Raw genomic sequence first — 11,530 nt, forward strand, 5'->3', positions numbered from 1 at the left:
AGAGGAACTATAAAGTGGCCAGACCTTACTGGGTATCTCACAGTGAGAAATGGTTTTAGGACAAAGGTGATGTCCAGGCATTCTCTGTATAGCATGGCCTCAGGCCAAGGTTGTGGCACTAGGGGTTCTTTAAGATCCCCAAAAGATATGAGGGTATATCTAGTGGTTTATAAGTCTTAAAGACATGCATCTAGATTTCTGCAGTCAGACAATGGAGCTGTTAAGAATGTTAAGGGCTGAAACTCGAACACAAAAGTTTTCTAACATAGTTCACGGTGCACTGTACCGCTGCACTATAGTCCCATTCATCGATTTGCTCAAGCATGCACCAGTAACATCTCCATTGTGAGACTTGTTGTCACTATTTTTGGCATATCGAATATGCCACAGGTAGCTTGCCAGGCTCTGCTGTGCAGGTGGGATACTCTTGGTAGCTTGCCGGGCTCTCCAAGAGGGACAGAGAAATCAAACCCAGGTCAGCCAAATGCAAGGCAAACATCTTACCCACTGTGCTATCAGTTCACAGTGATTCAATTAAAAAAATAAAATAAAGAATGTTAAGGAATTGGAGCCAGAAGGATAGTACAGTAGGTAAGATGCTTCCTGGCATGAGGTCTACCTTGGTTTGGTCGGGGATACCCCATATGGTCTCCTGAGCCCTGACAGGAATGACTTCTGAGAGAAGAGCCGGTAATAAGCCCTGAGCACCACTGGGTCTGGCCTCAAAACAAAACAAAACAAACAAATAGAATGTTAAGGGCATTACCCACAGCAACTTCTGACTAAGAACAACCAGGATAAGCTTCCTGAGGGCAGGATTTGTTCCAGGCAGGAAGTTGGTGATGTGAGCCTGGCTGGACTCACCACTGCTGTGGGCCAGTCCCTGAGACAGCCTTCTTCTTCTCTCCTCTTCTCTTTTTCCTTCATGTCAGGTGGATAATGTGCCAAATGCATACCAAGATTCAAGGGCGGCACATGTCACAAATGTGTGAACACCCAATTATCATGCTTATGACCCAGAAAAGGATACTCTCCTCTTTTGGATGGAGTGTTCAATGAAATTTTCCTATCTCTTGTTAGTATAGGAAATGTCTGGGACAAAATAACCAGTTCCTTTGATTATTATAATTTTTGTTCATTTATTTAACACCTTTTGTGATTTAACAAGTAAGCTCTTGGTGACTTGATGACCCTATAATTGTAAAAAATGATTTTTTAATTAAAAACTTGTGCCACAACTCCAACGTAGATTGCTTGGACAGAACCCCCAGAGCAGGGAAAGTTGAAGAGACTTTCTTCTCTAACCATTCCTGCTTTTCCTCACTCCCTTGCAGTCCCTGCGAACCTCATAAGAACCAGGCACCTAAGTGAGAGCCAGGTCACAAGCAAGAAAGCTCTAAAGTCCACTGCAAGACACCATCTGGGGAATCCATGGTTTCTTCTGTTAATTGTGATCTGGGTTCTCCAATTCAGTTGTCCCCATTTTGACTTGGAAAAAAATCATTGTTCTTGTGTGTCCCAACTCTGTTACCATGGAAGTAGACTGGGAAAGGGGCCCCAGGTAAGCTGGTAAATGCAATCAGCCCTTTTAAATCTTGTCCACGCGAGGGCTAGTAGTCAGATAAATCACAGAAATGGCCAAGGGGCAGGCATAATGATACTTGCAAGGCTACCCAGATCAGTAATTTCCCCTTGGGCCCTATGCTTTGCCCAGAGTAGCTGGCAGTGCCCTGGCAGGTGTCAGAAAAAGCAGCAGTTCTCACCCATGAGCATGTGGCCTGAGAACAAAGATTGAGCTCCAGAAAGGAGAGACTAACCACGAAGCATATGCAAGAGACCAGCAGGCCACTGAGAACATCAAGACATGAAAGGACAGAGCCAGTGAGAAGCCAGCACGGAGCCTGGACAGAGGGCATTGAGGAACTGAAAACTTCTTTCACAGCTGTCAATTGTCAACTGCAACTTCATAAATATCAAGCTTATTTTTTAATATTTTAATTGGAACTCTGATTGACAGTACTATTAATAATGGTTTCTCACTCATGTAATTCCAATTCCACATCCCAGTGTCCTTCCTTTCAAACACACTGCACCTCCAAACACCCTCCCCACTTCTGCTGTTATGGGTTTTTGTTGCTACCTTGTTTTGTATCTTTCTGTAGCTGGATCAAGAAGTTGCTGTATATATACACAATGGAATATTATACAACTCTAAGAAAGAGAGATATAGAGAAATATTGGCGGTTTTATGTGCTCATTCCACATGCAGTGACTCAAGGGCCCAATTAGGAATTAGCCCACCCGTCATGGGGATATCCCCCTGACCAAATCACCATTGTTTGTAGTATGTGTGTGCTGAGGGCAGGAGGGGGTCTTGAGGGGGGAGGAGATACGAACATGGGAATCTCTCTCTACTTAACCTTCCAAACAAGAGGACCAAACAGACCTCAACATGCTTTAGGTAATGAGAAGCTGGTCCTGAACCGGAACCAGAAGCTATAATGGGAAGAGGCTTTGGGGAGGGGAGTTGGGGGAGAGTCTTTGGATATTGTGGAACATGTATGAGTAATTGGCGCCGGAGGGCTCTCTGTGGTGGATTAAATATGGCAGAAGTTTTTTGAGGCTCACCCATTGCATTCTGGGTATGGAACACAAACTAGCTGAGTTTTAGGATTTTTCACTAGATGTGACTTTATAGTCCCATTTAACTGCAAATGAAGAAAAAACCTTGTAGTTTTACCCCCCCCCCCAAACTTCCCACCCTGGGACCTACAAATAATCTGTCAGCACTTCAATTCCAGAAAATTCAGGGGATACTATGAGGGATGATAAATCTATAATCTTGTTTTGTAGGAATTGGGGGCTTATATGGGAGGTGGGAGCGAGCAACCAAATAGCATAGAGACCTGACCCCTGACCCCATGCTCAGCCCCAGCTCTCCCTCGGGGTTTTGGAGCATGCCTCTAGGTGGGAAAGGTGACAGAGGCTTGTGGACTTTGCTGTGACCCCTGTGGAAGGCTGCAGGCAGAAGAACCCCAGGGGCGAGAGAGCACGGGGTGCGTGTAGCTCTTAGACAAGGCTGTGAAAACCACTTCGGAAGAAGTGAGTTTCCAGGTCCCACTGAGTTTGTTCCCAAGACCTTTGCTATGGGAGTCTCTTGTCCATGGGAAGAGGAAGCACATTCTGCCAGTGACCCCAGGGATGTCCCCCATCTCCGCACACATTGCAAACAGCTTCCTACTCTAGAATCTCCCTATACATTTTCTTTTTCCTCATAGCTTTGAGACTGCATCCAATTCATACATCTCAACTCTTTCAATAGCACATTTACCTCTGTCCCCCAAGCACCGGTTTCAAAATGATGATTCCACCAAACCTCCGGGATTAAGATGGAGCTTCATGTGAATTCCACATGGCACAGGTTGGACACAGGCAACGCAGGACAGAGCTCAAAGGCTCCTGGCCGCCTTTCCCGCATTCCCTTTTTCTGCTCTGCAGATGCCAGGACCTCCGTTTTTGTTTTTCAAGTTCTTCCTCTGAGTAACTGAACCAAATGGATTTGATTGAGCACCATCATAATTGCCTGGAGTTAAACAATAATGAAGTTTTACTGCACCTCTGCAGCTCTGTTCTTATAAAAAGACAGCTAAGTGAAGTGTGCCAATTTAAGAACCTGGAAGCAAGGTTCCTTTGGGGACAAAAGCTAGAGCTGTCAAATATCCAGATGCAGCAAGAGCTGCGCTCCTCATTGTTGGAACGACAGCCAGCAAGAGGCAACAAAGGCAAGTTCAGTGGGAAGGAACGTGGGGGTGGAGAGTGCTCCCCAGTGGAGAGGTGGGGGGGCACAGAAGAATTGGCACATGAGTCCAGTCTTTATTTTCTCTTCAGAATTTTTTCCTTCATGAGCAAGTGCCCTGCTGTTGTTATGTCAGGATTTTCCAAACCATGTTCCAAGTAGACTCAATCGACTGGTGTTTGGGAGACAGTGCTTGAAAGCAAACTTTAGGGCCAGACCTCAGCACTCAGGCATGTGTGCCTATGTGCATGCGTGCGTGTTTGTGTTTGTGTGTGTGCGCGCGCGCGTGCTGGAACTAGAGTGCTAAGGCTCGGGACCGTGGGGTGCTCGGGATGAATTCTGGGGCTCCGGCATTGGGAGCGTTCACCCTAGCTGTTTAGTCCCCTTCAGATCTACCAGGCCCCTTCAAAGCTCATATTTTTTTACACCAAATTTACCTCAGCCTTGTTATAGAGGGGACCCCAGGCTTCTGATGGAGCCTGTCTGCTTCCTGGGCGTTGCTTGTCTATGCCCTCCTTTCCCCCCCGGCCCGTGCCCAGACACGGTCCCACATGCTACTGCAGGCAGGAGCAGGGCCAGCGCCTTGCCCGTGGTGTGTCTGTGCACATGGCCGCTGGGCTGCCTCTTGTGGGCCTGCAGTCTGGGCCCCGGTGTACCTCTGGTTTCAGGAAGCAACGTGGCCTGGGCCCTGATTGCAGGGGTGGAAGCACAAAAGCACCACAGGTCCTTTCTTTGCCAACAAAAAGGCTGCAGTGGATCCTCTAAGTTTCATTTCAAAGAAGACTGAGAAACCCTCTCATTTCCCCTAAATGCTGCCTTCTATTTATCTCTGCCCACTGCTTTCTGCACCCCACCTGCTTCGGAGGTGGTCTAATGGGCAAATGACTTGTGTCCTGCTAATCAGTTCCAGGATCTGGGGCAGGAACGTGAAGGCTGCCAGCTACTGCAGGGGCCGATGCACTGTTATTGCTGCCGCCTCCTTGTCCCCTGCCTAGGCATTGAACAGGCCTGATCTCTGCCTCACCTTAGGCCCAACACTCAGACTTCTGCCAAGCTCCGATCTGGGTCCAACTGGAACTTACTTGAATAGAATTCCAAGAATAGCTGTCCTCTGTCCCCTATTCACCCAGACCTCCCCAGTTGGCCATCTGGGACTGGCCTGGTGTGGGGAGTGGGCAATGTGCCTAGTCCCCTGTAGCCTTGCCGTGCCCATCAGCTCCTTACATGAATCAGATGAGTCAACTCTGGGATCAAACTCAGGGCCTTACATAAGCAAGGCATGGAATACACACACACACACACACACACACACACACACACACACACACACACACACACACACATACTGGTCTCCCAAGTGGTACTCAGGTGCCTGGGGGCCACTGCTAGAAATGCCCAGCTGACCAGGCCAGGATAAGATCCTATTTGGTCCCTGAGTGCTGGGGACCATCAGGGCTATTCAACAGTGCTCAGGGGGGCCTCTTGAATAGCATCCTGTGATATACTCCATGTCCTGGCAGGGCATGTGGTGCCAGGGATCAAAATGGCAACTGGCAAATGCCCTGTAAACCCTGGACTATCACAGCCCAGGACTGGCTTTTTCAAGGAATACTTTATTATAGTTAGAAAAAAGTGAAATTCTTGTCCTTCTTAAACTTTAAATTCTGCTTTCCAGAAATCTAGTATTTTGGTGATTGTTTGGGTGCCACACCTAGCTGTGCTCAGGGCTTACACCTGCCTGTGCTCAGGGATCATTCTTGGTTGTGCTCAGGGGACCATATGCAGTGCTGTGATCTAACTGGTATCAGCTGCATGCAAGGCAAGCACCTTAACCCTTGAAATAGGTCCAGAGCTCCTAGCAACCAGTTTAAAACATCTATTAATGTATTTTCTACTTAAACAAATTTGTATCATTAGCATTTTAAAAATAAATTTGTATTGAAGTAGCTGCACTAACATACGCCTCAGAGACCTGGGCCCTATGAAAACAGAATGAGAACACTATTCGGGTATCCCAAAGAGGAATCGAAAGAGCTATGCTAGAAGTATCATGTTTTGTTTAAGTGAGTTCCGACCTCTGTCGATGATCAAGAATCAGGGATGCTGTCTCATTTGCCAAGGTGTCAAAAATCAGATGGGCCAGACACGGAATGCGATTCAGAGACGACCGCTGGACTAGAGCTGAAACCAACTGGATTCCACAGGACATCAAAAGACCGCATGGCTGCCCACCTATGAGATGGTCAGACTTCTTCTTCAAAACCCTGAATTTTTGAGGCTCTTCGTGTTCCTGGGGTAAGCAGATACCGTTGGGCTACACTAGCATGCGACAGGGACAAATGGAGATGTTATGGCTCCCGCTCGAGCAAATTGAAGATCAATGGGATAACAAGTGATACAAGTGATTGAAGAAGCACCAGGCTACTTCATATGCATGTGTTTCAGGCTTACAGCGTTATAACTCAATATTCAGGTAGTAAAGTCTAGATTTCATCCATCACCATACTATTTTAACTCTTGGGGGGTTTGAGACACACTGAGCTGTGCTCAGGACTTAATCAGGAATCACTTCTGACAGACTTGAGGGATCATATGAGGGATTGACCCAGGGATTGAACCTGGGTCAGCTGTATGCAAGGCGAGTGATTTACCGCTTTACCTGCTATACTATCTCTGCAGCTCCATCATCAACATACTCTTAATCCCTTTGCCTTGTCATCACCCTCCAGCCCCTTTCCTTACTTCAAAAAAAAACACCCAATCTTGTTCACTAAGAGTTTGATTCATTTTGTTTGTTCATTTGCTATGTCTCTTTGTCTTTCACACATGAATGGAACGATCATGTATTAGTCTTTCTCAGCTTGTCTTATTTCACTGAGCATAATGTCACCAAAATCACAAGACTTTATATTAACTAACTTAGAACTTGGGTCCCATTTGGAGCTTTTGTCTTACTCACTTGGTCCCTTCAAAAGCATGAAAGGTTTCATGGACCGCCGCCCCCTCCCCCCTCGTCCATTCTATTACCCTGTCCCTTCCCTTGCAACTTAGACTAGGCAATTTTTCTTTCTCCCAGTTTACTCAAATGTCCCATCATCTTGGGGGAAATATGACTTGGAAGTATTCATTGTTCAAATGTGAAGTTTCCTCAAATGTCAGTACTGAGACTTGGCTCTAAGTGTATACAATTTTGCTCAAAGTGCTTTGAAAATGGCATGTACAATTTTAGGGTTCAGGGTGGAAGGCAGCAAAAATGTCTATCCAAGGCATGATTTTTGTAAAAGATGAATTTTTGGGGAGTGGTCCTGAAGCCAGAATAGAAGTAACCTTTGTATGAGACACTTACATGGGACCATCTACGTAAAGATGGTCTTCTAGGGACATCTAATCAGTGGGAAAGAATTTAAATTGTTTTATGGTGACTTCTTTGCCTGACCTTCCTTTTTTCCCAGAATCCATTTAGTTGATATATTTAAAAATGGCATCTGAGACCACATAGTGATTTAGTTAGAATTTCTGCGTTTCTATTATGTGTATAGGAGGCATGCATGTTATTAATGCATTTCTCTTGATTTTTTATCAGTCTGGCCCATGCTTTTTATTTGTCAAGTCTCTCAGGGCCCAAAGGGGTACGAGATTATTTCTTATTATTTATTTATTTATTTATTTTTGCTTTTGGGTCACACCTGGCGATGCACAAGGGTCACTCCTGGCTCTGCACTCAGGAATTACCCCTGGCGGTGCTCAGGGGACCATATGGGATGCTGGGAATCGAACCCGGGTCGGCCGTGTGCAAGGCAAACGCCCTACCCGCTGTGCTATCACTCCAGCCCCTTATTTATTTTTGACCACACCCATCAGTGCTTAGTGCTTATTCTTGGCTCTGTTCTCAGGATCACTCCTAGAAGGTGTGGAGGACCATATGGTTACCCGGAAGGGACTGAACCTTGGTTGGCTGCATGCCCAGCCAGTTCCCTACCCACTGCACTATCATTTTGGCCCTCAGGATGATTTCTTTGTACCCCAACAAGCACCAGATACCATGTTGATGATGTCGCCTGGTACATTTTAAGAAGAGTGCCTCTCTTTGTGCCCTGCTCCTCTGGTCACTGTCATTCTGGAAGGCAGGTTTAGAGCATGGGTCAATGTGGATCGCCAGCTTTGCAACCTTACCCTCAGCCCAGCGTGGCCAGCGCACCTCCATTGTCTCTCTCCCCAAGCTGACCCAAGAGCCTAGCTCTGTCCTCAGCTGCTCTGGGCCTGGGGATGAAGTGGGGGTGACTCGCTTTCATGGCCCCTTTCCCACCCCAGCCAGCCACTTGCTTCTGAGCCTCTGCTATTCAGTCCCTGGAGATCATCACCTCAAACTGAATTTCTCCAGTGGCAAGTTGTCCGTTTTGTAAAACCATTCTTGTTTTGCGGGATACTTCCCTTAGAAGTGATTTTTCAGCTGTGATTTGGAAGAAAAGGATCTTGCTAGAAAATTAGGGAAACTTCAAGCTTTAAATAAACATATACATCATGAACTTTTACAATACTAAATTATTAACAAAGTCTCTGGGGAATTTTTAAACAAGTCTCCTTCCCATGTTGTCCCTCGACTATAAGCAATGATTGTTAATGATAGTCAGGGGACCTGAGTTACCTGTTAAGAGCATCTTGGGTGTACCCCACCATTTACAGGCCTCGGTTTCACTAATAACACAGGTTTGGCATTGAGCAGCTTTGGCTCAGCTGTTGAAAACCAGTAGTTGTGTAACGCTGCCTAGGCAATTTGAAAGTTGCCCTTTGGGATCTATATATTTTAATTTCAAGACCTTAATTCACAAGCAAGTTTATTCAACGAGGAACAGGCATGGGGAATTGAGCAGAGCTAAGGAAAATGTCCACAAGGCCAATTATACCAGCTCTGGACCTCTCCCGGCTCTGGTGTTGGCTATGTCAAACCTTTAAAAAGCACACTTCCTTCTTGATGTGCGGGTTTGGTTTGCATGTGTGTTGAAGAGTAAAGATCTCTGCTTTCACTCAGGTTGATTTATTTTTCTTTTCTTTGGTAATTGTTAAAAAACAAAACGAATCCCCTGTGAGCTTTTGGAACTTCTGGAAAAGTCCCAGTGCTAAGGATGGATGGATTGGAGAAAAGTTGAGAGTTGAACTGGAAATCAGGTCTCCACATCCATTTTTATCGGGGGCATTTGGGTGCTTGGGGACCCCCTGGGGTGCAGGGAGCCAGCACGAGGCCACCCTGGGCAGTCGGCAAAATAAACCAAACCAGATTAGGTTTGTTTGGGCAGAAGGCACAAGAGAACTTGCTTACAGGATGAAAGGAGGACCTACCGATAAAGAGGCAAAGAGTCTCCCCTTCTAAGTACAGAAGAAAAAGAAACTACAAGCAAAACTGACTAAAATGTTTAAAAAGAAAACGTCTTTATCAAAGTTTCCATAGCCCCAAAAGCACCCTCGTAAGCTTTGAAGCTTAAGCTGCACCAGCTCCGGGCCCTAGAACCAGGCATTTCCCAGGTACAGCATCACTTCTAGGGATACCCAAAGGGTTCTGCGGAGGTTTTTGTTCCAGATCAGCATCCTGTAGTCCTGAGTGGACAGCTTTTAGGGCTTCTTGGGCCAGAGGAAGGAGGAAAGTCCTTGACATGTGAAGACAGGACAATTGTGGCCTCAAATGCCCCTGACCTTGGGCTCTGCATGGTCCCCTTGCATACAATCTCTCCATCTCTTCAGAATTCCTACCTCTTACTTTCTTTGTCACTAGAATTAGTGCATTGTCCTCAGCTTGACATGGAGAGGCTGTAGGCAATGGAAGAAAGGGTTTTATGTATCTTATGGCAATTCAATTAAAAAAAGAAAAAAAAGAAAGAAAGGGTTTCCCACTAAGTCCACAGACTGACAAGGGAACGGAGATCAATAGGGGTCATTCAGCAGTTAACACAGGGCATTCACGAAGCTCGCTGTCTTTCAGTGAATCACTAGGTAACTCATTTCAATATCTAGGACATCATCTTTACGACCCCAGCACTCATGTCTTTGAGATACTTCTCCTTTTTGTTATCATTGCTTTTCCTGGTTCAATTTTCATGGGAGTCAGTGGGGTAAGATGTCCCTTATTTGGGGTTTATGTCACATTTCCTGGGATACTATGTGTTTCTACTCCTCCCAACATGCCCCTGCCAAAGTTACCAGTCTCATAAGGACTGCCACAGTCTGCCAGCCTTTAAAAGTGGGGGAAATCTTGCCAAAGTGTTTCCTCTATTTCAGTTGATTTAATTTCTTTATATTACCACTTTCTAGACAACATTATGGTGACTCACATAAGGTGACTCATGGCAGGGGCCCTGGGAGATGTCTTGGTGGCTTAAAGCACTTGCCCTGCAAGTACTAAGTTGTGAGCTCTAACCACCTGCTGGTGCTGGGGGTTCCCAGGGAGAAAGGGCCTGGAAGATGGTACCATGCCTCAGGAAGCATCCAGGGTAAGTAAAAAGCTATGAGCTTAATCTCAGGGGTCATGCACGCTTCAAGATGATCCTGACCACCTCACAGTCTTGGGTCCCAGAAGAAGGAAAATTTGCAGGAGGAATTTTCAGCCACACCTGGTGGTAATGGCTATTCCTGGTTCTGTGCTCAGGAGTAACCCCTGGGTTGCTCAGGCGACTATAGGTAGAACCAGAGATTTGAAGCATGATTGTGGCCATTGCAGCTGCCTGTAAGGGCAAGTGCCTAATCCTCTGGTATAATCACCCCAGTCCCATTGTATTCACTTTTTTTGCCATGCCCAGTAGTGCTTAAAGTACTTGTTCAGTAGGGGCTACTCTGAGCTTTGCACTCAGGTACTATTCCCAGCAGTGCTCAGGTGACCATATTTGATTTCAGGTATCAATGTGTTCTACTGTTTTATGAATTCCAGCTTTTTCCAGGTTTACCAACCTGAGTTAACACCTATGAGATCCCTTTCACATAAAAGTCTGTACATATCCAAGGACTGGACAGATAGCACAGCAGGTAAGTCACTTGCTTTATATGCAGCTGACTCAGTTTGATGCCCAGCATTCCATATGGTCCTCCGAGCACTGCCAGGAGTGATTCCTGAGAGCAGAGCAAAGATTAATCCCTGAGAATTGCAAGGGATAGTACCCAAACGAAACAAAACAAAACAAAACAAAACATGTACATACCCAAGCCTGAAGTAATGCTGTAAGGAAGTTGTTCTGAGACTGTGTTCCGCATCTAGAAAGAAAGTCTTCCACCTGGTACCTCATGCTTCATGGTGCCTGGCTGCAGTTCTCTAACTTTGTACATGTAAATTGTTTTCACTCACTGGAGCCTTGAAGAAGGTATGATTAACTATGTCTGTATACACAAAAGAAGATTGTAAAACATGGATCTTTAGAAGGTATGTTAGCAGAATGTGGGCCATAGGAAAGTCCTGCTCTGGAGATAGTTACCTGTGAACATGGCAGCAAATGATCGAACATTTTCATGCTTATCCCCATGGCAGGAACCACTTCCCATATTCCCTGGAGTATTTCTGGTATTGTTTTCTTAGGGTTCACCCTTCCTGGGGCCTGGCCAGCACTGCAGGCCTAACAATTTGGTGCTCAGACTAAGGAGTTCTTGAGGACCACAAGGACTAGATATCTGGGGGTCCCTTATGTATGTTTAAACATTTGGTAGCACTTAAAAGGACTAACTCCTGTACCAGTTTAGGATTTGGGATTTGAAACT

The 11,530-nt window shown here is 45.9% G+C and overlaps 1 non-coding gene across 1 annotated transcript; it reads right to left on the bottom strand.

Annotated features, from left to right (window-relative positions):
* Positions 1–926: 926 nt before the first annotated feature.
* On the bottom strand, positions 927–1,028 carry LOC129399043 (small nucleolar RNA U13). The gene has a single exon (XR_008626887.1). It is a non-coding gene; the product is annotated as a small nucleolar RNA U13 (small nucleolar RNA).
* Between the last annotated feature and the right edge of the window lie 10,502 nt (positions 1,029–11,530).

The sequence above is a fragment of the Sorex araneus genome, chromosome 9 (genome assembly GCF_027595985.1).
Source record: "Sorex araneus isolate mSorAra2 chromosome 9, mSorAra2.pri, whole genome shotgun sequence".
Lineage (NCBI taxonomy): Eukaryota > Metazoa > Chordata > Mammalia > Eulipotyphla > Soricidae > Sorex > Sorex araneus.